Source organism: Labrus bergylta, chromosome 21, assembly GCF_963930695.1.
Source record: "Labrus bergylta chromosome 21, fLabBer1.1, whole genome shotgun sequence".
NCBI classification, from domain to species: Eukaryota; Metazoa; Chordata; class Actinopteri; order Labriformes; family Labridae; genus Labrus; species Labrus bergylta.
The window spans coordinates 24082018-24107269 of NC_089215.1; positions in this window are offsets into that span (position 1 = coordinate 24082018).

A 25252-nucleotide genomic window follows, 5' to 3' on the forward strand; every position below is an offset into this window, starting at 1 on the left:
TTTTGAAACCGAAATACTTCATGAAAATTCTTACCTTTTTTAAAGCCATAATCCTGTCATGAAAATTTTCAACTTTTTTGAAGATGAAATTATTTCATGAAAATTTTCAACTTTTTTGAAGCCGAAATCTTTTCATGAAAATTTTCAACTTTTTTGAAGTCGAAATCTTTTCATGAAAATCGTTGACTTTTTTGAAGCCGAAATACTTCATGAAAATTTTCGACTTTTTTGAATCCGACATTTTTTCAAGTAAATTTTCAACTTTTTTGAAGCCGAAATACTTCATGAAAATCTTAGACTTTTTTGAAGCCGAAATACTTCATGGAAATCTTCAACTTTTTTGAAGCCTAAATCTTTTCATGAAAATCTTCAACTTTTTTGAAGCAGAAATCTTTTCATGAAAATCTTCGACTTTTTTGAAGCCAAAATCTGTTCATGAAAGTTTTCAACCTTTTTGAAGCCGAAATACTTTTTGAAAATTTTTACTTGTTTTAAAGCCAAAATCCTGTCATGAAAATTTTCAACTTTTTTGAAGCAGAAATCTTTTCATGAAAATTTTCAACTTTTTTGATGCCGAAATAGTTCATGAAAATTTTCAACTTTTTTGAAGCAGAAATCTTTTCATGAAAATCGTTGACTTTTTTGAAGCCGAAATACTTCATGAAAATTTTCAACTTTTTTGAAACAGAAATCTTTTCATGAAAATCGTTGACTTTTTTGAAGCCGAAATACTTCATGAAAATTTTCAACTTTTTTGAAGCCTAAATCTTTTCATGAAACTCGTCGACTTTTTTGAAGCCGAAATCTTTTCATGAAAATTTTCAACTTTTTTGAAGCAGAAATCTTTTCATGAAAATCGTTGACTTTTTTGAAGCCGAAATACTTCATGAAAATTTTCAACCTTTTTGAAGCAGAAAACTTTTCATGAAAATCGTCGACTTTTTTGAAGCCGAAATACTTCATGAAAATGTTTGACTTTTTTGAAGCCGAAATCTTTTAATGTAAATTTTCAACTTTTTTGAAGCTGAAATACTTCATGAAAATTTTCAACTTTTTTGAAACCTAAATCTTTTCATGAAAATTTTCAACTTTTTTGATGCCGAAATAGTTCATGAAAATTTTCAACTTTTTTGAAGCCGAAATCTTTTCATGAAAATTTTCATCTTTTTTGAAGCAAAAATCTTTTCATGAAAATCTTAGACTTTTTTGAAGACGAAAAAATTCATGAACATTTTCAATTTTTTTGAAGTCTAAATCCTTTCATGAAAATGTTCAACTTTTTTGAAGCTGAAATCTTTTCATGAAAATTTTCAACTTTTTTGAAGCAGAAATCTTTTCATGAAAATTTTCAACTTTTTTGAAGTCGAAATCTTTTCATGAAAATCGTTGACTTTTTTGAAGCCGAAATACTTCATGAAAATTTTCGACTTTTTTGAAGCCGACATTTTTTCAAGTAAATTTTCAACTTTTTTGAAGCCGAAATACTTCATGAAAATCTTAGACTTTTTTGAAGCCGAAATACTTCATGGAAATCTTCAACTTTTTTGAAGCCTAAATCTTTTCATGAAAATCTTCAACTTTTTTGAAGCAGAAATCTTTTCATGAAAATCTTCGACTTTTTTGAAGCCAAAATCTGTTCATGAAAGTTTTCAACCTTTTTTAAGCCGAAATACTTTTTGAAAATTTTTACTTTTTTTAAAGCCAAAATCCTGTCATGAAAATTTTCAACTTTTTTGAAGCAGAAATCTTTTCATGAAAATTTTCAACTTTTTTGATGCCGAAATAGTTCATGAAAATTTTCAACTTTTTTGAAGCCGAAATCTTTTCATGAAAATCGTTGACTTTTTTGAAGCCGAAATACTTCATGAAAATTTTCAACTTTTTTGAAACAGAAATCTTTTCATGAAAATCGTTGACTTTTTTGAAGCCGAAATACTTCATGAAAATTTTCAACTTTTTTGAAGCCTAAATCTTTTCATGAAACTCGTCGACTTTTTTGAAGCCGAAATCTTTTCATGAAAATTTTCAACTTTTTTGAAGCAGAAATCTTTTCATGAAAATCGTTGACTTTTTTGAAGCCGAAATACTTCATGAAAATTTTCAACCTTTTTGAAGCAGAAAACTTTTCATGAAAATCGTCGACTTTTTTGAAGCCGAAATACTTCATGAAAATGTTTGACTTTTTTGAAGCCGAAATCTTTTAATGTAAATTTTCAACTTTTTTGAAGCTGAAATACTTCATGAAAATTTTCAACTTTTTTGAAACCTAAATCTTTTCATGAAAATTTTCAACTTTTTTGATGCCGAAATAGTTCATGAAAATTTTCAACTTTTTTGAAGCCGAAATCTTTTCATGAAAATTTTCATCTTTTTTGAAGCAAAAATCTTTTCATGAAAATCTTAGACTTTTTTGAAGACGAAAAAATTCATGAACATTTTCAATTTTTTTGAAGTCTAAATCCTTTCATGAAAATGTTCAACTTTTTTGAAGCTGAAATCTTTTCATGAAAATTTTCAACTTTTTTGAAGCAGAAATCTTTTCATGAAAATCTTCGACTTTTTTGAAGCCGAAATACTTCATGAAAGTTTTCAACCTTTTTGAAGCCGAAATACTTTTTGAAAATTTTTACTTTTTTTGAAGCCAAAATCCTGTCATGAAAATTTTCAACTTTTTTGAAGCAGAAATCTTTTCATGAAAATTTTCAACTTTTTTGAAGCCGAAATACTTCATGAAAATTTTCAACTTTTTTGAAGCCGAAATCTTTTCATGAAAATTTTCAACTTTTTTGAAGCCGAAATCTTTTAATGTAAATTTTCAACTTTTTTGAAGCTGAAATACTTCATGAAAATTTTCAACTTTTTTGAAACCTAAATCTTTTCATGAAAATTTTCAACTTTTTTGATGCCGAAATCTTTTCATGAAAATTTTCAACTTTTTTGAAGCCGAAATAGTTCATGAAAATTTTCAAATTTTTTGAAGCCGAAATTTTTTCATGTAAATTTTTAACTTTTTTGATGACAAAAGACTTCATGAAAATGTTCAACTTTTTTGAACCCAAAATCTTTTCATGAAAATCTTCAACCTTTTTGAAGCCGAAATACTTAATGACCTTTTTTAACTTTTTTGAAGCCGAAATCTTTTCATGAACATTTTCAACTTTTTTGAAACCGAAATACTTCATGAAAATTCTTACCTTTTTTAAAGCCATAATCCTGTCATGAAAATTTTCAACTTTTTTGAAGATGAAATTATTTCATGAAAATTTTCAACTTTTTTGAAGCCGAAATCTTTTCATGAAAATTTTCAACTTTTTTGAAGTCGAAATCTTTTCATGAAAATCGTTGACTTTTTTGAAGCCGAAATACTTCATGAAAATTTTCGACTTTTTTGAAGCCGACATTTTTTCATGTAAATTTTCAACTTTTTTGAAGCCGAAATACTTCATGAAAATCTTAGACTTTTTTGAAGCCGAAATACTTCATGGAAATCTTCAACTTTTTTGAAGCCTAAATCTTTTCATGAAAATCTTCAACTTTTTTGAAGCAGAAATCTTTTCATGAAAATCTTCGACTTTTTTGAAGCCGAAATAGTTCATGAAAGTTTTCAACTTTTTTGAAGCCGAAATCTTTTCATGAAAATTTTCAACTTTTTTGAAGCCTAAATCTTTTCATGAAAATCGTTGACTTTTTTGAAGCCGAAATACTTCATGAAAATTTTCAACTTTTTTGAAGCCGACTTTTTTTAATGTAAATTTTCAACTTTTTTGAAGCCGAAATACTTCATGGAAATCTTCAACTTTTTTGAAGCCTAAATCTTTTCATGAAAATCTTCGACTTTTTTGAAGCCGAAATACTTCATGAAAGTTTTCAACTTTTTTGAAGCCGAAAAACTTCATGAAAATTTTAAACTTTTTTCAAAGCGAAAATTTTAAACTTTTTTGAAGCTGAAATCTCTTCATAAAAATCTTCGACTTTTTCGAAGCCGAAATACTTCATGAAAGTTTTCAACTTTTTTGAAGCCGAAATACTTCATGAAAATTTTCAACTTTTTTAAAGCCGAAATTTTTTCATGAAAATTTTCAACTTTTTTGAAGCTGAAATCTTTTCATGAAAATTTTCAACTTTTTTGAAGCCGAAAACTTTTCATGTAAATTTTTACCGTTTTTAAAGCCAAAATCCTGTCATGAAAATTTTAGACTTTTTTGAAGCAGAAATCTTTTCATGAAAATCAACTTTATTGAAGCAGAAATCTTTTCATGAAAATTTTCAACTTTTTTGATGCCGAAATACTTCATGAATGTTTTCAACTTTTTTGATGCCGAAATAGTTCATGAAAATTTTCAACTTTTTTGAAGCCGAAATCTTTTCATGAAAATTTTACACTTTTTTGAAGCAGAAATCTTTTCATGAAAATCTTCGACTTTTTTGAAGCCGAAATCTCTTCATGAAAGTATTCAACTTTTTTGAAGCCGAAAACTTTTCATTTAAATTTTCAACTTTTTTGAAGCTGAAATCTTTTCATGAAAATCTGCGACTTTTTTTTCATGACATGTTTTTGGCTTTAAAAAAGTTAAACATTTTCATGAACTATTTTGGCTTCAAAAAAGTGTAAAATTTTCATGACAGGATTTTGGCTTTAAAAGAGGTAAAAATTTTCATGAAGTATTTCTGCTTCAAAAAAGTTGAAAAGGTCCATGAAGTATTTCTGCTTCAAAAAGTTGAAAATTTTCATGAAAAGATTTCGGCTTCAAAAAAGTTGAAGATTTTCATGAAGTATTTGGGCTTCAAAACAGTTTAAAATTTACATGAAAAGATTTCGGCCCCAAAAAAGTTGAAAATTTTCATGAAAATCTTTGACTTTTTTGAAGCCGAAATCTTTTCATGAAAATCGTCAACTTTTTTGAAGCCGGAATACTTCATGAAATTTTTCAACTTTTTTGAAGCAGAAATCTTTTCATGAAAATTTTCAACTTTTTTGAAGCAGAAATCTTTTCATGAAAATGTTCAACTTTTTTGAAGCCGAAATCTTTTCATGAAAATTTTCAACTTTTTGAAGTCGAAATCTTTTCATGAAAATTTTCAACTTTTTTGATGCCGAAACCGTTTCATGAAAATTTTCACCTTTTTTGATGCCGAAATAGTTCAAGAAAATTTTCAACTTTTTTGAAACCTAAATCTTTTCATGAAAATTTTCAACTTTTTTGATGCCGAAAAAGTTCATGAAAATTTTCAACTTTTTTGAAGCCGAAATCTTTTCATGAAAATTTTAAACTTTTTGAAGCCGAAATCTTTTCATGAAAATTTTCATCTTTTTTGAAGCAAAAATCTTTTCATGAAAATCTTAGACTTTTTTGAAGTCGAAAAAATTCATGAACATTTTCAACTTTTTTGAAGTCTAAATCTTTTCATGAAAATTTTCAACTTTTTTGAAGCCAAAATCTTTTCATGAAAATTTTCAACTTGTTTGAAGCAGAAGTCTTTTCATGAAAATTGTTGACTTTTTTGAAGCCGAAATACTTCATGAAAATGTTCAACTTTTTTGAAGCAGAAATCTTTTCATGAAAATTTTCAACTTTTTTGAAGCCGAAATCTTTTCATGAAAATCGTCGACTTTTTTGAAGCCGAAATACTTCATGAAAATGTTCAACTTTTTTGAAGCAGAAATCTTTTCATGAAAATTTTCAACTTTTTTGAAGCCGAAATCTTTTCATGAAAATCGTCGACTTTTTTGAAGCCGAAATACTTCAAGAAAATTTTCAACTTTTTTGAAACCTAAATCTTTTCATGAAAATTTTCAACTTTTTTGATGCCGAAAAAGTTCATGAAAATTTTCAACTTTTTTGAAACCTAAATCTTTTCATGAAAATTTTCAACTTTTTTGATGCCGAAAAAGTTCATGAAAATTTTCATCTTTTTTGAAGCAAAAATCTTTTCATGAAAATCTTAGACTTTTTTGAAGTCGAAAAAATTCATGAACATTTTCAACTTTTTTGAAGCCAAAATCTTTTCATGAAAATTTTCAACTTGTTTGAAGCAGAAGTCTTTTCATGAAAATTGTTGACTTTTTTGAAGCCGAAATACTTCATGAAAATTTTCAACTTTTTTGATGCCGAAATTTTTTCATGTAAATTTTCAACTTTTTTGATGCCGAAAAACTTCATGAAAATTTTCAACTTTTTTGAAGCAGAAATCTTTTCACGAAAATCTTAGACTTTTTTGAAGTCGAATAAATTCATAAACATTTTCAACTTTTTTGAAGTCTACATCTTTTTATGAAAATTTTCAACTTTTTTGAAGCAGAAATCTTTTCATGAATGTTTTCAACTTTTTTGAAGCAGAAATCTTTTCATGAAAATCTTCGACTTTTTTGAAGCCGAAAAAATTCATGAACATTTTCAATTTTTTTGAATTCTAAATCCTTTCATGAAAATTTTCAACTTTTTTGAAGCCAAAATCTTTTCATGAAATTTTTCATCTTTTTTGAAGCAGAAATCTTTTCATGAAAATCGTTGACTTTTTTGAAGTCGAAATCTTTTCATGAAAATTTTCAACTTTTTTGATGCCGAAACCGTTTCATGAAAATTTTCAACTTTTTTGATGCCGAAATAGTTCAAGAAAATTTTCAACTTTTTTGAAGCCGAAATCTTTTCATGAAAATGTTCAACTTTTTTGAAGATGAAATCTTTTCATGAAAATTTTCAAGTTCTTGCAGTCGAAATCTTTTCATGAAAATTTTCAACTTTTTTGATGCCGAAATCTTTTCATGAAAATGTTCAACTTTTTGAAGCCGAAATCTTTTAATGAAAATTTTCAACTTTTTTGAAGCATAAATCTTTTCATGAAAATCTTCGACTTTTTTGAAGCCAGAAAACTTCATGAAATTTTTCAACTTTTTTGAAGCTGAAATCTTTTCATGAAAATTTTCATCTTTTTTGAAGCATAAATCTTTTCATGAAAATCTTAGACTTTTTTGAAGTCGAAAAAATTCATGAACATTTTCAACTTTTTTGAAGTCTAAATCTTTTCATGAAAATTTTCAACTTTTTTGAAGCCGAAATCTTTTCATGAAAATTTTCAACTTTTTTGAAGCCTAAATCTTTTCATGAAAATCGTCGACTTTTTTGAAGTCGAAATACTTCATGAAAATGTTCAACTTTTTTGAAGCAGAAATCTTTTCATGAAAATTTTCAACTTTTTTGAAGCCGAAATCTTTTCATGAAAATCGTCGACTTTTTTGAAGCCGAAATACTTCAAGAAAATTTTCAACTTTTTTGAAACCTAAATCTTTTCATGAAAATTTTCAACTTTTTTGATGCCGAAAAAGTTCATGAAAATTTTCAACTTTTTTGAAGCCGAAATCTTTTCATGAAAATTTTAAACTTTTTGAAGCCGAAATCTTTTCATGAAAATTTTCATCTTTTTTGAAGCAAAAATCTTTTCATGAAAATCTTAGACTTTTTTGAAGTCGAAAAAATTCATGAACATTTTCAACTTTTTTGAAGTCTAAATCTTTTCATGAAAATTTTCAACTTTTTTGAAGCCAAAATCTTTTCATGAAAATTTTCAACTTGTTTGAAGCAGAAGTCTTTTCATGAAAATTGTTGACTTTTTTGAAGCCGAAATACTTCATGAAAATGTTCAACTTTTTTGAAGCAGAAATCTTTTCATGAAAATTTTCAACTTTTTTGAAGCCGAAATCTTTTCATGAAAATCGTCGACTTTTTTGAAGCCGAAATACTTCATGAAAATGTTCAACTTTTTTGAAGCAGAAATCTTTTCATGAAAATTTTCAACTTTTTTGAAGCCGAAATCTTTTCATGAAAATCGTCGACTTTTTTGAAGCCGAAATACTTCAAGAAAATTTTCAACTTTTTTGAAACCTAAATCTTTTCATGAAAATTTTCAACTTTTTTGATGCCGAAAAAGTTCATGAAAATTTTCAACTTTTTTGAAACCTAAATCTTTTCATGAAAATTTTCAACTTTTTTGATGCCGAAAAAGTTCATGAAAATTTTCATCTTTTTTGAAGCAAAAATCTTTTCATGAAAATCTTAGACTTTTTTGAAGTCGAAAAAATTCATGAACATTTTCAACTTTTTTGAAGCCAAAATCTTTTCATGAAAATTTTCAACTTGTTTGAAGCAGAAGTCTTTTCATGAAAATTGTTGACTTTTTTGAAGCCGAAATACTTCATGAAAATTTTCAACTTTTTTGAAGCAGAAATCTTTTCATGAAAATCGTCGACTTTTTTGAAGCCGAAATACTTCATGAAAATTTTCAACTTTTTTGATGCCGAAATTTTTTCATGTAAATTTTCAACTTTTTTGATGCCGAAAAACTTCATGAAAATTTTCAACTTTTTTGAAGCAGAAATCTTTTCACGAAAATCTTAGACTTTTTTGAAGTCGAATAAATTCATAAACATTTTCAACTTTTTTGAAGTCTACATCTTTTTATGAAAATTTTCAACTTTTTTGAAGCAGAAATCTTTTCATGAATGTTTTCAACTTTTTTGAAGCAGAAATCTTTTCATGAAAATCTTCGACTTTTTTGAAGCCGAAAAAATTCATGAACATTTTCAATTTTTTTGAATTCTAAATCCTTTCATGAAAATTTTCAACTTTTTTGAAGCCAAAATCTTTTCATGAAATTTTTCATCTTTTTTGAAGCAGAAATCTTTTCATGAAAATCGTTGACTTTTTTGAAGTCGAAATCTTTTCATGAAAATTTTCAACTTTTTTGATGCCGAAACCGTTTCATGAAAATTTTCAACTTTTTTGATGCCGAAATAGTTCAAGAAAATTTTCAACTTTTTTGAAGCCGAAATCTTTTCATGAAAATGTTCAACTTTTTTGAAGATGAAATCTTTTCATGAAAATTTTCAAGTTCTTGCAGTCGAAATCTTTTCATGAAAATTTTCAACTTTTTTGATGCCGAAATCTTTTCATGAAAATGTTCAACTTTTTGAAGCCGAAATCTTTTAATGAAAATTTTCAACTTTTTTGAAGCAGAAATCTTTTCATGAAAATCTTCGACTTTTTTGAAGCCAGAAAACTTCATGAAATTTTTCAACTTTTTTGAAGCTGAAATCTTTTCATGAAAATTTTCATCTTTTTTGAAGCATAAATCTTTTCATGAAAATCTTAGACTTTTTTGAAGTCGAAAAAATTCATGAACATTTTCAACTTTTTTGAAGTCTAAATCTTTTCATGAAAATTTTCAACTTTTTTGAAGCCGAAATCTTTTCATGAAAATTTTCAACTTTTTTGAAGCCTAAATCTTTTCATGAAAATCGTCGACTTTTTTGAAGTCGAAATACTTCATGAAAATGTTCAACTTTTTTGAAGCAGAAATCTTTTCATGAAAATTTTCAACTTTTTTGAAGCCGAAATCTTTTCATGAAAATCGTCGACTTTTTTGAAGCCGAAATACTTCAAGAAAATTTTCAACTTTTTTGAAACCTAAATCTTTTCATGAAAATTTTCAACTTTTTTGATGCCGAAAAAGTTCATGAAAATTTTCAACTTTTTTGAAGCCGAAATCTTTTCATGAAAATTTTAAACTTTTTGAAGCCGAAATCTTTTCATGAAAATTTTCATCTTTTTTGAAGCAAAAATCTTTTCATGAAAATCTTAGACTTTTTTGAAGTCGAAAAAATTCATGAACATTTTCAACTTTTTTGAAGTCTAAATCTTTTCATGAAAATTTTCAACTTTTTTGAAGCCAAAATCTTTTCATGAAAATTTTCAACTTGTTTGAAGCAGAAGTCTTTTCATGAAAATTGTTGACTTTTTTGAAGCCGAAATACTTCATGAAAATTTTCAACTATTTTGAAGCCTAAATCTTTTCATGAAAATCGTCGACTTTTTTGAAGCCGAAATACTTCATGAAAATTTTCAACTTTTTTGATGCCGAAATTTTTTCATGTAAATTTTCAACTTTTTTGATGCCGAAAAACTTCATGAAAATTTTCAACTTTTTTGAACCAGAAATCTTTTCACGAAAATCTTAGACTTTTTTGAAGTCGAAAAAATTCATAAACATTTTCAACTTTTATGAAGTCTACATCTTTTTATGAAAATTTTCAACTTTTTTGAAGCCGAAATCTTTTCATGAATGTTTTCAACTTTTTTGAAGCAGAAATCTTTTCATGAAAATCTTCGACTTTTTTGAAGCCGAAAAAATTCATGAACATTTTCAATTTTTTTTGAATTCTAAATCCTTTCAAGAAAAATTTTCAACTTTTTTGAAGCCGAAATCTTTTCATGAAATTTTTCATCTTTTTTGAAGCAGAAATCTTTTCATGAAAATCGTTGACTTTTTTGAAGCCGAAATACTTCATGAAAATTTTCAACTTTTTTGAAGGCTAAATCTTTTCATGAAAATCGTCGACTTTTTTGAAGCCGAAATACTTCATGAAAAATTTCGACTTTTTTGAAGCCGAAATTTTTTCATGTAAATTTTCAACTTTTTTGATGCCGAAAAACTTCATGAAAATTTTCAACTTTTTTGAACCAGAAATCTTTTCATGAAAATTTTCAACTTTTTTGAAGCCGAAAAAATTCATGAACATTTTCAACTTTTTTGAAGTCTAAATCTTTTCATGAAAATTTTCAAATTTTTGAAGCCGAAATCTTTTCATGAAAATCGTTGACTTTTTTGAAGCCGAAATACTTCATGAAAATTTTCAACCTTTTTGAAGCAGAAAACTTTTCATGAAAATCGTCGACTTTTTTGAAGCCGAAATACTTCATGAAAATGTTTGACTTTTTTGAAGCCGAAATCTTTTAATGTAAATTTTCAACTTTTTTGAAGCTGAAATACTTCATGAAAATCTTCAACCTTTTTGAAGCCGAAATACTTAATGACCTTTTTCAACTTTTTGAAACCGAAATACTTCATGAAAATTCTTAACTTTTTTAAAGCCATAATCCTGTCATGAAAATTTTCAACTGTTTTGAAGATGAAATTATTTCATGAAAATTTTCAACTTTTTTGAAGCCGAAATCTTTTCATGAAAATTTTCAACTTTTTTGAAGCCGAAATCTTTTCATGAAAATTTTCAACTTTTTTGAAGCCTAAATCTTTTCATGAAAATCGTTGACTTTTTTGAAGCCGAAATACTTCATGAAAATTTTCAACTTTTTTGAAGCCGACTTTTTTTCATGTAAATTTTCAACTTTTTTGAAGCCGAAATACTTCATGGAAATCTTCAACTTTTTTGAAGCCTAAATCTTTTCATGAAAATCTTCGACTTTTTTGAAGCCGAAATACTTCATGAAAGTTTTCAACTTTTTTGAAGCCGAAAAACTTCATAAAAATTTTCAACTTTTTTCAAAGCGAAAATTTTCAACTTTTTTGAAGCTGAAATCTCATCATATAAATCTTCGACTTTTTCGAAGCCGAAATACTTCATGAAAATTTTCAACTTTTTTAAAGCCGAAATTTTTTCATGAAAATTTTCAACTTTTTTGAAGCTGAAATCTTTTCATGAAAATTTTCAACTTTTTTGAAGCCGAAAACTTTTCATGTAAATTTTTAACCGTTTTTAAAGCCAAAATCCTGTCATGAAAATTTTAGACTTTTTTGAAGAAGAAATCTTTTCATGAAAATCAACTTTATTGAAGCAGAAATCTTTTCATGAAAATCTTCGACTTTTTTGATGCCGAAATACTTCATGAATGTTTTCAACTTTTTTGATGCCGAAATAGTTCATGAAAATTTTCAACTTTTTTGAAGCAGAAATCTTTTCATGAAAATCTTCGACTTTTTTGAAGCCGAAATCTCTTCATGAAAGTTTTCAACTTTTTTGAAGCCGAAAACTTTTCATGTAAATTTTCAACTTTTTTGAAGCCGAAATCTTTTCATGAAAATCTGCGACTTTTTTGAAACAGAAATCTTTTCATGAAAATCTTCGACTTTTTTGAAGCCGAAAACGTTTCATGTAAATTTTCAACTTTTTTGAAGCCGAAATCTTTTCATGAAAATCTACGACTTTTTTGAAGCAGAAATCTTTTCATGAAAATCTTCGACTTTTTTGAAGCCGAAATACTTCATGAAAATCTTCGATTTTTTTGAAGCCGAAATACTTCATGAAAATTTTCAACTTTTTTGAAGCAGAAATCTTTTCATGAAAATCTTAGACTTTTTTGAAGCCGAAATCTTTTCATGTAAATTTTCAACTTTTTTGAAGCCGAAATCTTTTCATGAAAATTTTCAACTTTTTTGAAGCCGAAATCTTTTCATGAAAATCTTCGATTTTTTTGAAGCCGAAATACTTCATGAAAATTTTCAACTTTTTTGAAGCCGAGATCTTTTCATGAAAATTTTCAACTTTTTTGAAGCCGAAATCTTTTCATGTAAATTTTCAACTTTTTTGAAGCCGAAAAACTTCATGAAAATGTTCAACTTTTTTGAAGCCAAAATCTTTTCATGTAAATTTTCAACTTTTTTGAAGCCGAAATCTTTTCATGAAAATTTTCAACTTTTTTGAAGCCGAAATCTTTTCATGAAAATTTTCGATTTTTTTGAAGCCGAAATACTTCATGAAAATCTTCGTTTTTTTTAAAGCCGAAATACTTCATGAAAATTTTCGATTTTTTTGAAGCCGAAATCTTTTCATGTAAATTTTCAACTTTTTTGAAGCCGAAAAAATTCATGAAAATGTTCAACTTTTTTGAAGCCGAAATCTTTTCATGTAAATTTTCAACTTTTTTGATGCCGAAATAGTTCATGAAAATTTTCAACTTTTTTGAAGATGAAATCTTTTCATGAAAATCTTCGACTTTTTTGAAGCCGAAATACTTCATGAACATTTTCAACTTTTTTGAAGCCGAAATCTTTTCATGAAAATCTTCAACTTTTTTGAAGCCGAAATACTTCATGAAAATTTTCAACTTTTTTGAAGCAGAAATCTTTTCATGAAAATCTTAGACTTTTTTGAAGCCGAAATCTTTTCATGTAAATTTTCAACTTTTTTGAAGCCGAAATCTTTTCATGAAAATTTTCAACTTTTTTGAAGCCGAAATCTTTTCATGAAAATCTTCAACTTTTTTGAAGCCGAAATCTTTTCATGTAAATTTTCAACTTTTTTGATGCCGAAATAGTTCATGAAAATTTTCAACTTTTTTGAAGCTGAAATCTTTTCATGAAAATCTTCGACTTTTTTGAAGCCGAAATACTTCATGAACATTTTCAACTTTTTTGAAGCAGAAATCTTTTCAAGAAAATCTTAGACTTTTTTGAAGCCGAAATCTTTTCATGTAAATTTTCAACTTTTTTGAAGCCGAAATCTTTTCATGAAAATTTTCAACTTTTTTGAAGCCGAAATCTTTTCATGAAAATCTTCGATTTTTTTGAAGCCGAAATACTTCATGAAAATTTTCGACTTTTTTGAAGCCTAAATCTTTTCATGAAAATTTTCAACTTTTTTGATGCCGAAATAGTTCATGAAAATTTTCAACTTTTTTGAAGCCGAAATCTTTTCATGAAAATTTTCAACTTTTTTGAAGCCGAAATCTTTTCATGTAAATTTTCAACTTTTTTGAAGCAGAAATCTTTTCATGAAAATTTTCAACTTTTTTGAAGCCAAAATCTTTACAAGTAAATTTTCAACTTTTTTGATGCCGAAATCTTTTCATGAAAATTTTCGATTTTTTTGAAGCCGAAATACTTCATGAAAATCTTCGGTTTTTTTAAAGCCGAAATACTTCATGAAAATTTTCGATTTTTTTGAAGCCGAAATCTTTTCATGTAAATTTTCAACTTTTTTGAAGCCGAAAAAATTCATGAAAATGTTCAACTTTTTTGAAGCCGAAATCTTTTCATGTAAATTTTCAACTTTTTTGATGCCGAAATAGTTCATGAAAATTTTCAACTTTTTTGAAGATGAAATCTTTTCATGAAAATCTTCGACTTTTTTGAAGCCGAAATACTTCATGAACATTTTCAACTTTTTTGAAGCCGAAATCTTTTCATGAAAATCTTCAACTTTTTTGAAGCCGAAATACTTCATGAAAATTTTCAACTTTTTTGAAGCAGAAATCTTTTCATGAAAATCTTAGACTTTTTTGAAGCCGAAATCTTTTCATGTAAATTTTCAACTTTTTTGAAGCCGAAATCTTTTCATGAAAATTTTCAACTTTTTTGAAGCCGAAATCTTTTCATGAAAATCTTCAACTTTTTTGAAGCCGAAATCTTTTCATGTAAATTTTCAACTTTTTTGATGCCGAAATAGTTCATGAAAATTTTCAACTTTTTTGAAGCTGAAATCTTTTCATGAAAATCTTCGACTTTTTTGAAGCCGAAATACTTCATGAACATTTTCAACTTTTTTGAAGCAGAAATCTTTTCAAGAAAATCTTAGACTTTTTTGAAGCCGAAATCTTTTCATGTAAATTTTCAACTTTTTTGAAGCCGAAATCTTTTCATGAAAATTTTCAACTTTTTTGAAGCCGAAATCTTTTCATGAAAATCTTCGATTTTTTTGAAGCCGAAATACTTCATGAAAATTTTCGACTTTTTTGAAGCCTAAATCTTTTCATGAAAATTTTCAACTTTTTTGATGCCGAAATAGTTCATGAAAATTTTCAACTTTTTTGAAGCCGAAATCTTTTCATGAAAATTTTCAACTTTTTTGAAGCCGAAATCTTTTCATGTAAATTTTCAACTTTTTTGAAGCAGAAATCTTTTCATGAAAATTTTCAACTTTTTTGAAGCCAAAATCTTTACAAGTAAATTTTCAACTTTTTTGATGCCGAAATCTTTTCATGAAAATTTTCAACTCTTTTGAAGCCGAAATACTTCATGAAAATCTTCATATCTTTTGAAGCCGAAATCTTTTGATGTAAATTTTCAAATTTTTTGAAGCCGAAATACTTCATGAACATTTTCAACTTTTTTGAAGCCGAAAACTTTTCATGAAAATTTTCAACTTTTTTGAAGCCGAGATCTTTTCATGAAAATTTTCAACTTTTTTGAAGCCGAAATGTTTTCATGTAAATTTTCAACTTTTTTGAAGCCGAAATCTTTTCATGTAAATTTTCAACTTTTTTGAAGCCGAAATCTTTTCATGAAAATTTTCAACTTTTTTGAAGCCGAAATCTTTTCATGAAAATTTTCAACTTTTTTGAAGCAGAAATCTTTTCATGAAAATCTTCGACTTTTTTGAAGCCGAAATACTTCATGAACATTTTAAACTTTTTTGAAGCAAAAAACTTTTCATGTAAATTTTCAACTTTTTTGAAGCCGAAATCTTTTCATGAAAATCTGCGACTTTTTTGAAGCAGAAATCTTTTCATGTAAATTTTCAACTTTTTTGAAGCCGAAATAGTTCATGAAAATTTTCAACGTTTTTGAAGCCGAAATCTTTTCATGTAAATTTTCAACTTTTTTGAAGCCAAAATCTTTTCATGTAAATTTTCAACTTTTTTGAAGCCGAAATACTTCATGAAAATTTTCAACTTTTTTGAAGCCGAAATGTTTTCATGTAAATTTTCAACTTTTTTGAAGCCGAAATCTTTTCATGTAAATTTTCAACTTTTTTGAAGCCGAAATCTTTTCATGAAAATTTTCAACTTTTTTGAAGCCGAAATCTTTTCATGAAAATCTTCGATTTTTTTGAAGCCGAAATACTTCATGAAAATTTTCAACTTTTTTGAAGCCGAAAAACTTCATGAAAATTTTCAACTTTTTTGAAGCCGAAATCTTTTCATGAAAATTTTCAACTTTTTTGAAACAGAAATCTTTTCATGAAAATCTTCGACTTTTTTGAAGCCGAAATACTTCATGAACATTTTAAACTTTTTTGAAGCAGAAAACTTTTCATGTAAATTTTCAACTTTTTTGAAGCCGAAATCTTTTCATGAAAATCTGCGACTTTTTTGAAGCAGAAATCTTTTCATGTAAATTTTCAACTTTTTTGAAGCCGAAATAGTTCATGAAAATTTTCAACGTTTTTGAAGCCGAAATCTTTTCATGTAAATTTTCAACTTTTTTGAAGCCGAAATCTTTTCATGTAAATTTTCAACTTTTTTGATGCCGAAATACCTCATGAAAGTTTTCAACTTTTTTAAAGCCGAAATACTTCACGAATGTTTTCAACTTTTTTGATGCCGAAATAGTTCATGAAAATTTTCAACTTTTTTGAAGCCGAAATCTTTTCATGAAAATTTTCAACTTTTTTGAAGCCGAAATCTTTTCATGAAAATTTTACACTTTTTTGAAGCCAAAATCCTGTCATAAAAATCTTCGACTTTTTTGAAGCCGAAATACTTCATGAACATTTTCAACTTTTTTGAAGCCGAAAACTTTTCATGTAAATTTTCAACTTTTTTGAAGCCGAAATCTTTTCATGAAAATCTGAGACTTTTTTGAAGCAGAAATCTTTTCATGAAAATTTTCAACTTTTTTGAAGCCGAAATAGTTCATGAAAATTTTCAACGTTTTTGAAGCCGAAATCTTTTCATGTAAATTTTCAACTTTTTTGAAGCCGAAATCTTTTCATGTAAATTTTCAACTTTTTTGAAGCCGAAATCTTTTCATGAAAATTTTCAACTTTTTTTAAGCCGAAATCTTTTCATGAAAATTTTACACTTTTTTGAAGCCAAAATCCTGTCATAAAAATCTTCGACTTTTTTGAAGCCGAAATACTTCATGAACATTTTCAACTTTTTTGAAGCCGAAAACTTTTCATGTAAATTTTCAACTTTTTTGAAGCCGAAATCTTTTCATGAAAATCTGAGACTTTTTTGAAGCAGAAATCTTTTCATGAAAATCTTCGACTTTTTTGAAGCCGAAATACTTCATGAAAATCTTCGATTTTTTTGAAGCCGAAATACTTCATGAAAATTTTCAACTTTTTTGAAGCCTAAATCTTTTCATGAAAATTTTCAACTTTTTTGAAGCCGAAATCTTTTCATGTAAATTCTCAACTTTTTTGATGCCGAAATCTTTTCATGAAAATCTTAGACTTTTTTGAAGCCGAAATCTTTTCATGTAAATTTTCAACTTTTTTGAAGCCGAAATCTTTTCATGAAAATTTTCAACTTTTTTGAAGCCGAAATCTTTTCATGAAAATCTTAAACTTTTTTGAAGCCGAAATACTTCATGAAAATTTTCAACTTTTTTGAAGCCTAAATCTTTTCATGAAAATTTTCAACTTTTTTGATGCCGAAATAGTTCATGAAAATTTTCAACTTTTTTGAAGCCGAAATCTTTTCATGAAAATTTTCAACTTTTTTGAAGCCGAAATCTTTTCATGTAAATTTTCAACTTTTTTGAAGCAGAAATCTTTTGATGTAAATTTTCAACTTTTTTGAAGCCGAAATACTTCATGAACATTTTCAACTTTTTTGAAGCCGAAATGTTTTCATGTAAATTTTCAACTTTTTTGAAGCCGAAATCTTTTCATGAAAATTTTCAACTTTTTTGAAGCCGAAATCTTTTCATGAAAATCTTCAACTTTTTTGAAGCCGAAATACTTCATGAAAATTTTCAACTTTTTTGAAGCCGAAAAACTTCATGAAAATTTTCAACTTTTTTGAAGCCGAAATCTTTTCATGAAAATTTTCAACTTTTTTGAAGCAGAAATCTTTTCATGAAAATCTTCGACTTTTTTGAAGCCGAAATACTTCATGAACATTTTAAACTTTTTTGAAGCAGAAAACTTTTCATGTAAATTTTCAACTTTTTTGAAGCCGAAATCTTTTCATGAAAATCTGCGACTTTTTTGAAGCCAAAATCTTTTCATGTAAATTTTCAACTTTTTTGAAGCCGAAATAGTTCATGAAAATTTTCAACGTTTTTGAAGCCGAAATCTTTTCATGTAAATTTTCAACTTTTTTGAAGCCGAAATCTTTTCATGTAAATTTTCAACTTTTTTGAAGCCGAAATACCTCATGAAAGTTTTCAACTTTTTTAAAGCCGAAATACTTCACGAATGTTTTCAACTTTTTTGATGCCGAAATAGTTCATGAAAATTTTCAACTTTTTTGAAGCCGAAATCTTTTCATGAAAATTTTCAACTTTTTTGAAGCCGAAATCTTTTCATGAAAATCTTCAACTTTTTTGAAGCCGAAATACTTCATGAAAATCTTCGATTTTTTTGAAGCCGAAATACTTCATGAAAATTTTCAACTTTTTTGAAGCAGAAATCTTTTCAAGAAAATCTTAGACTTTTTTGAAGCCGAAATCTTTTCATGTAAATTTTCAACTTTTTTGAAGCCGAGATCTTTTCATGAAAATTTTCAACTTTTTTGAAGCCGAAATGTTTTCATGTAAATTTTCAACTTTTTTGAAGCCGAAATCTTTTCATGAAAATTTTCAACTTTTTTGAAGCCGAAATCTTTTCATGAAAATTTTCAACTTTTTTGAAGCCGAAATCTTTTCATGAAAATCTGCGACTTTTTTGAAGCCAAAATCTTTTCATGTAAATTTTCAACTTTTTTGAAGCCGAAATAGTTCATGAAAATTTTCAACGTTTTTGAAGCCGAAATCTTTTCATGTAAATTTTCAACTTTTTTGAAGCCGAAATCTTTTCATGTAAATTTTCAACTTTTTTGAAGCCGAAATACCTCATGAAAGTTTTCAACTTTTTTGATGCCGAAATACTTCACGAATGTTTTCAACTTTTTTGATGCCGAAATAGTTCATGAAAATTTTCAACTTTTTTGAAGCCGAAATCTTTTCATGAAAATTTTCAACTTTTTTGAAGCCGAAATCTTTTCATGAAAATCTTCGATTTTTTTGAAGCCGAAATACTTCATGAAAATTTTCAACTTTTTTGAAGCCTAAATCTTTTCATGAAAATTTTCAACTTTTTTGAAGCCGAAATCTTTTCATGAAAATCTTCGACTTTTTTGAAGCCGAAATACTTCATGAACATTTTCAACTTTTTTGAAGCCGAAATCTTTTCATGAAAATCTTCAACTTTTTTGAAGCCGAAATACTTCATGAAAATCTTCGATTTTTTTGAAGCCGAAATACTTCATGAAAATTTTCAACTTTTTTGAAGCCTAAATCTTTTCATGAAAATTTTCAACTTTTTTGAAGCCGAAATCTTTTCATGTAAATTTTCAACTTTTATGAAGCCGAAAAACTTCATGAAAATTTTCAACTTTTTTGAAGCCGAAATCTTTTCATGTAAATTTTCAACTTTTTTGAAGCCGAAAAACTTCATGAAAATTTTCAACTTTTTTGAAGCCAAAATCTTTTCATGAAAATTTTACACTTTTTTGATGCCGAAATACTTCATGAAAATTTTCAACTTTTTTGAAGCCGAAATCTTTTCATGAAAATTTTACACTTTTTTGAAGCCAAAATCCTGTCATAAAAATCTTCAACTTTTTTGAAGCCGAAATACTTCATGAACATTTTCAACTTTTTTGAAGCCGAAAACTTTTCATGTAAATTTTCAACTTTTTTGAAGCCGAAATCTTTTCATGAAAATCTGCGACTTTTTTGAAGCAGAAATCTTTTCATGAAAATCTTCAACTTTTTTGAAGCCGAAATCTTTTCATGAAAATCTTCAACTTTTTTGAAGCCGAAATCTTTTCATGAAAATTTTCAACTTTTTTGAAGCCGAAATCTTTTCATGAAAATCTTCGATTTTTTTGAAGCCGAAATACTTCATGAAAATTTTCAACTTTTTTGAAGCCTAAATCTTTTCATGAAAATTTTCAACTTTTTTGATGCCGAAATAGTTCATGAAAATTTTCAACTTTTTTGAAGCCGAAATCTTTTCATGAAAATTTTCAACTTTTTTGAAGCCGAAATCTTTTCATGTAAATTTTCAACTTTTTTGAAGCAGAAATCTTTTCATGAAAATTTTCAACTTTTTTGAAGCCAAAATCTTTTCAAGTAAATTTTCAACTTTTTTGATGCCGAAATCTTTTCATGAAAATTTTCAACTCTTTTGAAGCCGAAATACTTCATGAAAATCTTCATATCTTTTGAAGCCGAAATCTTTTGATGTAAATTTTCAACTTTTTTGAAGCCGAAATACTTCATGAACATTTTCAACTTTTTTGAAGCCGAAAACTTTTCATGAAAATTTTCAACTTTTTTGAAGCCGAGATCTTTTCATGAAAATTTTCAACTTTTTTGAAGCCGAAATCTTTTCATGAAAATTTTCAACTTTTTTGAAGCCGAAATCTTTTCATGTAAATTTTCAACTTTTTTGAAGCCGAAATCTTTTCATGAAAATTTTCAACTTTTTTGAAGCCGAAATCTTTTCATGAAAATCTTCGATTTTTTTGAAGCCGAAATACTTCATGAAAATTTTCAACTTTTTTGAAGCCGAAAAACTTCATGAAAATTTTCAACTTTTTTGAAGCAGAAATCTTTTCATGAAAATCTTCGACTTTTTTGAATCCGAAATACTTCATGAACATTTTAAACTTTTTTGAAGCAGAAAACTTTTCATGTAAATTTTCAACTTTTTTGAAGCCGAAATCTTTTCATGAAAATCTGCGACTTTTTTGAAGCAGAAATCTTTTCATGTAAATTTTCAACTTTTTTGAAGCCGAAATAGTTCATGAAAATTTTCAACGTTTTTGAAGCCGAAATCTTTTCATGTAAATTTTCAACTTTTTTGAAGCCAAAATCTTTTCATGTAAATTTTCAACTTTTTTGAAGCCGAAATACTTCATGAAAGTTTTCAACTTTTTTAAAGCCGAAAAACTTCATGAACATTTTCAACTTTTTTGAAGCCGAAATCTTTTCATGAAAATCTTCAACTTTTTTGAAGCCGAAATACTTCATGAAAATCTTCGATTTTTTTTAAGCCGAAATACTTCATGAAAATTTTCAATTTTTTTGAAGCAGAAATCTTTTCAAGAAAATCTTAGACTTTTTTGAAGCCGAAATCTTTTCATGTAAATTTTCAACTTTTTTGAAGCCGAAATCTTTTCATGAAAATTTTCAACTTTTTTGAAGCCGAAATCTTTTCATGAAAATCTTAAACTTTTTTGAAGCCGAAATACTTCATGAAAATTTTCAACTTTTTTGAAGCCTAAATCTTTTCATGAAAATTTTCAACTTTTTTGATGCCGAAATAGTTCATGAAAATTTTCAACTTTTTTGAAGCCGAAATCTTTTCATGAAAATTTTCAACTTTTTTGAAGCCGAAATCTTTTCATGTAAATTTTCAACTTTTTTGAAGCAGAAATCTTTTGATGTAAATTTTCAACTTTTTTGAAGCCGAAATACTTCATGAACATTTTCAACTTTTTTGAAGCCGAAATGTTTTCATGTAAATTTTCAACTTTTTTGAAGCCGAAATCTTTTCATGAAAATTTTCAACTTTTTTGAAGCCGAAATCTTTTCATGAAAATCTTCAACTTTTTTGAAGCCGAAATACTTCATGAAAATTTTCAACTTTTTTGAAGCCGAAAAACTTCATGAAAATTTTCAACTTTTTTGAAGCCGAAATCTTTTCATGAAAATTTTCAACTTTTTTGAAGCAGAAATCTTTTCATGAAAATCTTCGACTTTTTTGAAGCCGAAATACTTCATGAACATTTTAAACTTTTTTGAAGCAGAAAACTTTTCATGTAAATTTTCAACTTTTTTGAAGCCGAAATCTTTTCATGAAAATCTGCGACTTTTTTGAAGCCAAAATCTTTTCATGTAAATTTTCAACTTTTTTGAAGCCGAAATAGTTCATGAAAATTTTCAACGTTTTTGAAGCCGAAATCTTTTCATGTAAATTTTCAACTTTTTTGAAGCCGAAATCTTTTCATGTAAATTTTCAACTTTTTTGAAGCCGAAATACCTCATGAAAGTTTTCAACTTTTTTAAAGCCGAAATACTTCACGAATGTTTTCAACTTTTTTGATGCCGAAATAGTTCATGAAAATTTTCAACTTTTTTGAAGCCGAAATCTTTTCATGAAAATTTTCAACTTTTTTGAAGCCGAAATCTTTTCATGAAAATCTTCGATTTTTTTGAAGCCGAAATACTTCATGAAAATTTTCAACTTTTTTGAAGCCTAAATCTTTTCATGAAAATTTTCAACGTTTTTGAAGCCGAAATCTTTTCATGAAAATCTTCGACTTTTTTGAAGCCGAAATACTTCATGAACATTTTCAACTTTTTTGAAGCCGAAATCTTTTCATGAAAATCTTCAACTTTTTTGAAGCCGAAATACTTCATGAAAATCTTCGATTTTTTTGAAGCCGAAATACTTCATGAAAATTTTCAACTTTTTTGAAGCAGAAATCTTTTCAAGAAAATCTTAGACTTTTTTGAAGCCGAAATCTTTTCATGTAAATTTTCAACTTTTTTGAAGCCGAGATCTTTTCATGAAAATTTTCAACTTTTTTGAAGCCGAAATGTTTTCATGTAAATTTTCAACTTTTTTGAAGCCGAAATCTTTTCATGAAAATTTTCAACTTTTTTGAAGCCGAAATCTTTTCATGAAAATTTTCAACTTTTTTGAAGCCGAAATCTTTTCATGAAAATCTGCGACTTTTTTGAAGCCAAAATCTTTTCATGTAAATTTTCAACTTTTTTGAAGCCGAAATAGTTCATGAAAATTTTCAACGTTTTTGAAGCCGAAATCTTTTCATGTAAATTTTCAACTTTTTTGAAGCCGAAATCTTTTCATGTAAATTTTCAACTTTTTTGAAGCCGAAATACCTCATGAAAGTTTTCAACTTTTTTGATGCCGAAATACTTCACGAATGTTTTCAACTTTTTTGATGCCGAAATAGTTCATGAAAATTTTCAACTTTTTTGAAGCCGAAATCTTTTCATGAAAATTTTCAACTTTTTTGAAGCCGAAATCTTTTCATGAAAATCTTCGATTTTTTTGAAGCCGAAATACTTCATGAAAATTTTCAACTTTTTTGAAGCCTAAATCTTTTCATGAAAATTTTCAACTTTTTTGAAGCCGAAATCTTTTCATGAAAATCTTCGACTTTTTTGAAGCCGAAATACTTCATGAACATTTTCAACTTTTTTGAAGCCGAAATCTTTTCATGAAAATCTTCAACTTTTTTGAAGCCGAAATACTTCATGAAAATTTTCGATTTTTTTGAAGCCGAAATACTTCATGAAAATTTTCAACTTTTTTGAAGCCTAAATCTTTTCATGAAAATTTTCAACTTTTTTGAAGCCGAAATCTTTTCATGTAAATTTTCAACTTTTATGAAGCCGAAAAACTTCATGAAAATTTTCAACTTTTTTGAAGCCGAAATCTTTTCATGTAAATTTTCAACTTTTTTGAAGCCGAAAAACTTCATGAAAATTTTCAACTTTTTTGAAGCCAAAATCTTTTCATGAAAATTTTACACTTTTTTGATGCCGAAATACTTCATGAAAATTTTCAACTTTTTTGAAGCCGAAATCTTTTCATGAAAATTTTACACTTTTTTGAAGCCAAAATCCTGTCATAAAAATCTTCAACTTTTTTGAAGCCGAAATACTTCATGAACATTTTCAACTTTTTTGAAGCCGAAAACTTTTCATGTAAATTTTCAACTTTTTTGAAGCCGAAATCTTTTCATGAAAATCTGCGACTTTTTTGAAGCAGAAATCTTTTCATGAAAATCTTCAACTTTTTTGAAGCCGAAATCTTTTCATGAAAATCTTCAACTTTTTTGAAGCCGAAATCTTTTCATGAAAATTTTCAACTTTTTTGAAGCCGAAATCTTTTCATGAAAATCTTCGATTTTTTTGAAGCCGAAATACTTCATGAAAATTTTCAACTTTTTTGAAGCCTAAATCTTTTCATGAAAATTTTCAACTTTTTTGATGCCGAAATAGTTCATGAAAATTTTCAACTTTTTTGAAGCCGAAATCTTTTCATGAAAATTTTCAACTTTTTTGAAGCCGAAATCTTTTCATGTAAATTTTCAACTTTTTTGAAGCAGAAATCTTTTCATGAAAATTTTCAACTTTTTTGAAGCCAAAATCTTTTCAAGTAAATTTTCAACTTTTTTGATGCCGAAATCTTTTCATGAAAATTTTCAACTCTTTTGAAGCCGAAATACTTCATGAAAATCTTCATATCTTTTGAAGCCGAAATCTTTTGATGTAAATTTTCAACTTTTTTGAAGCCGAAATACTTCATGAACATTTTCAACTTTTTTGAAGCCGAAAACTTTTCATGAAAATTTTCAACTTTTTTGAAGCCGAGATCTTTTCATGAAAATTTTCAACTTTTTTGAAGCCGAAATCTTTTCATGAAAATTTTCAACTTTTTTGAAGCCGAAATCTTTTCATGTAAATTTTCAACTTTTTTGAAGCCGAAATCTTTTCATGAAAATTTTCAACTTTTTTGAAGCCGAAATCTTTTCATGAAAATCTTCGATTTTTTTGAAGCCGAAATACTTCATGAAAATTTTCAACTTTTTTGAAGCCGAAAAACTTCATGAAAATTTTCAACTTTTTTGAAGCAGAAATCTTTTCATGAAAATCTTCGACTTTTTTGAATCCGAAATACTTCATGAACATTTTAAACTTTTTTGAAGCAGAAAACTTTTCATGTAAATTTTCAACTTTTTTGAAGCCGAAATCTTTTCATGAAAATCTGCGACTTTTTTGAAGCAGAAATCTTTTCATGTAAATTTTCAACTTTTTTGAAGCCGAAATAGTTCATGAAAATTTTCAACGTTTTTGAAGCCGAAATCTTTTCATGTAAATTTTCAACTTTTTTGAAGCCAAAATCTTTTCATGTAAATTTTCAACTTTTTTGAAGCCGAAATACTTCATGAAAGTTTTCAACTTTTTTAAAGCCGAAATACTTCACGAATGTTTTCAACTTTTTTGATGCCGAAATAGTTCATGAAAATTTTCAACTTTTTTGAAGCCGAAATCTTTTCATGAAAATTTTCAACTTTTTTGAAGCCGAAATCTTTTCATGAAAATCTTCGATTTTTTTGAAGCCGAAATACTTCAGGAAAATTTTCAACTTTTTTGAAGCCGAAAAACTTCATAAAAATTTTCAACTTTTTTGAAGCTGAAATCTTTTCATGAAAATTTTCAACTTTTTTGAAGCAGAAATCTTTTCATGAAAATCTTCGACTTTTTTGAAGCCGAAATACTTCATGAACATTTTAAACTTTTTTGAAGCCGAAAACTTTTCATGTAAATTTTCAACTTTTTTGAAGCCGAAATCTTTTCATGAAAATCTGCGACTTTTTTGAAGCAGAAATCTTTTCATGTAAATTTTCAACTTTTTTGAAGCCGAAATAGTTCATGAAAATTTTCAACGTTTTTGAAGCCGAAATCTTTTCATGTAAATTTTCAA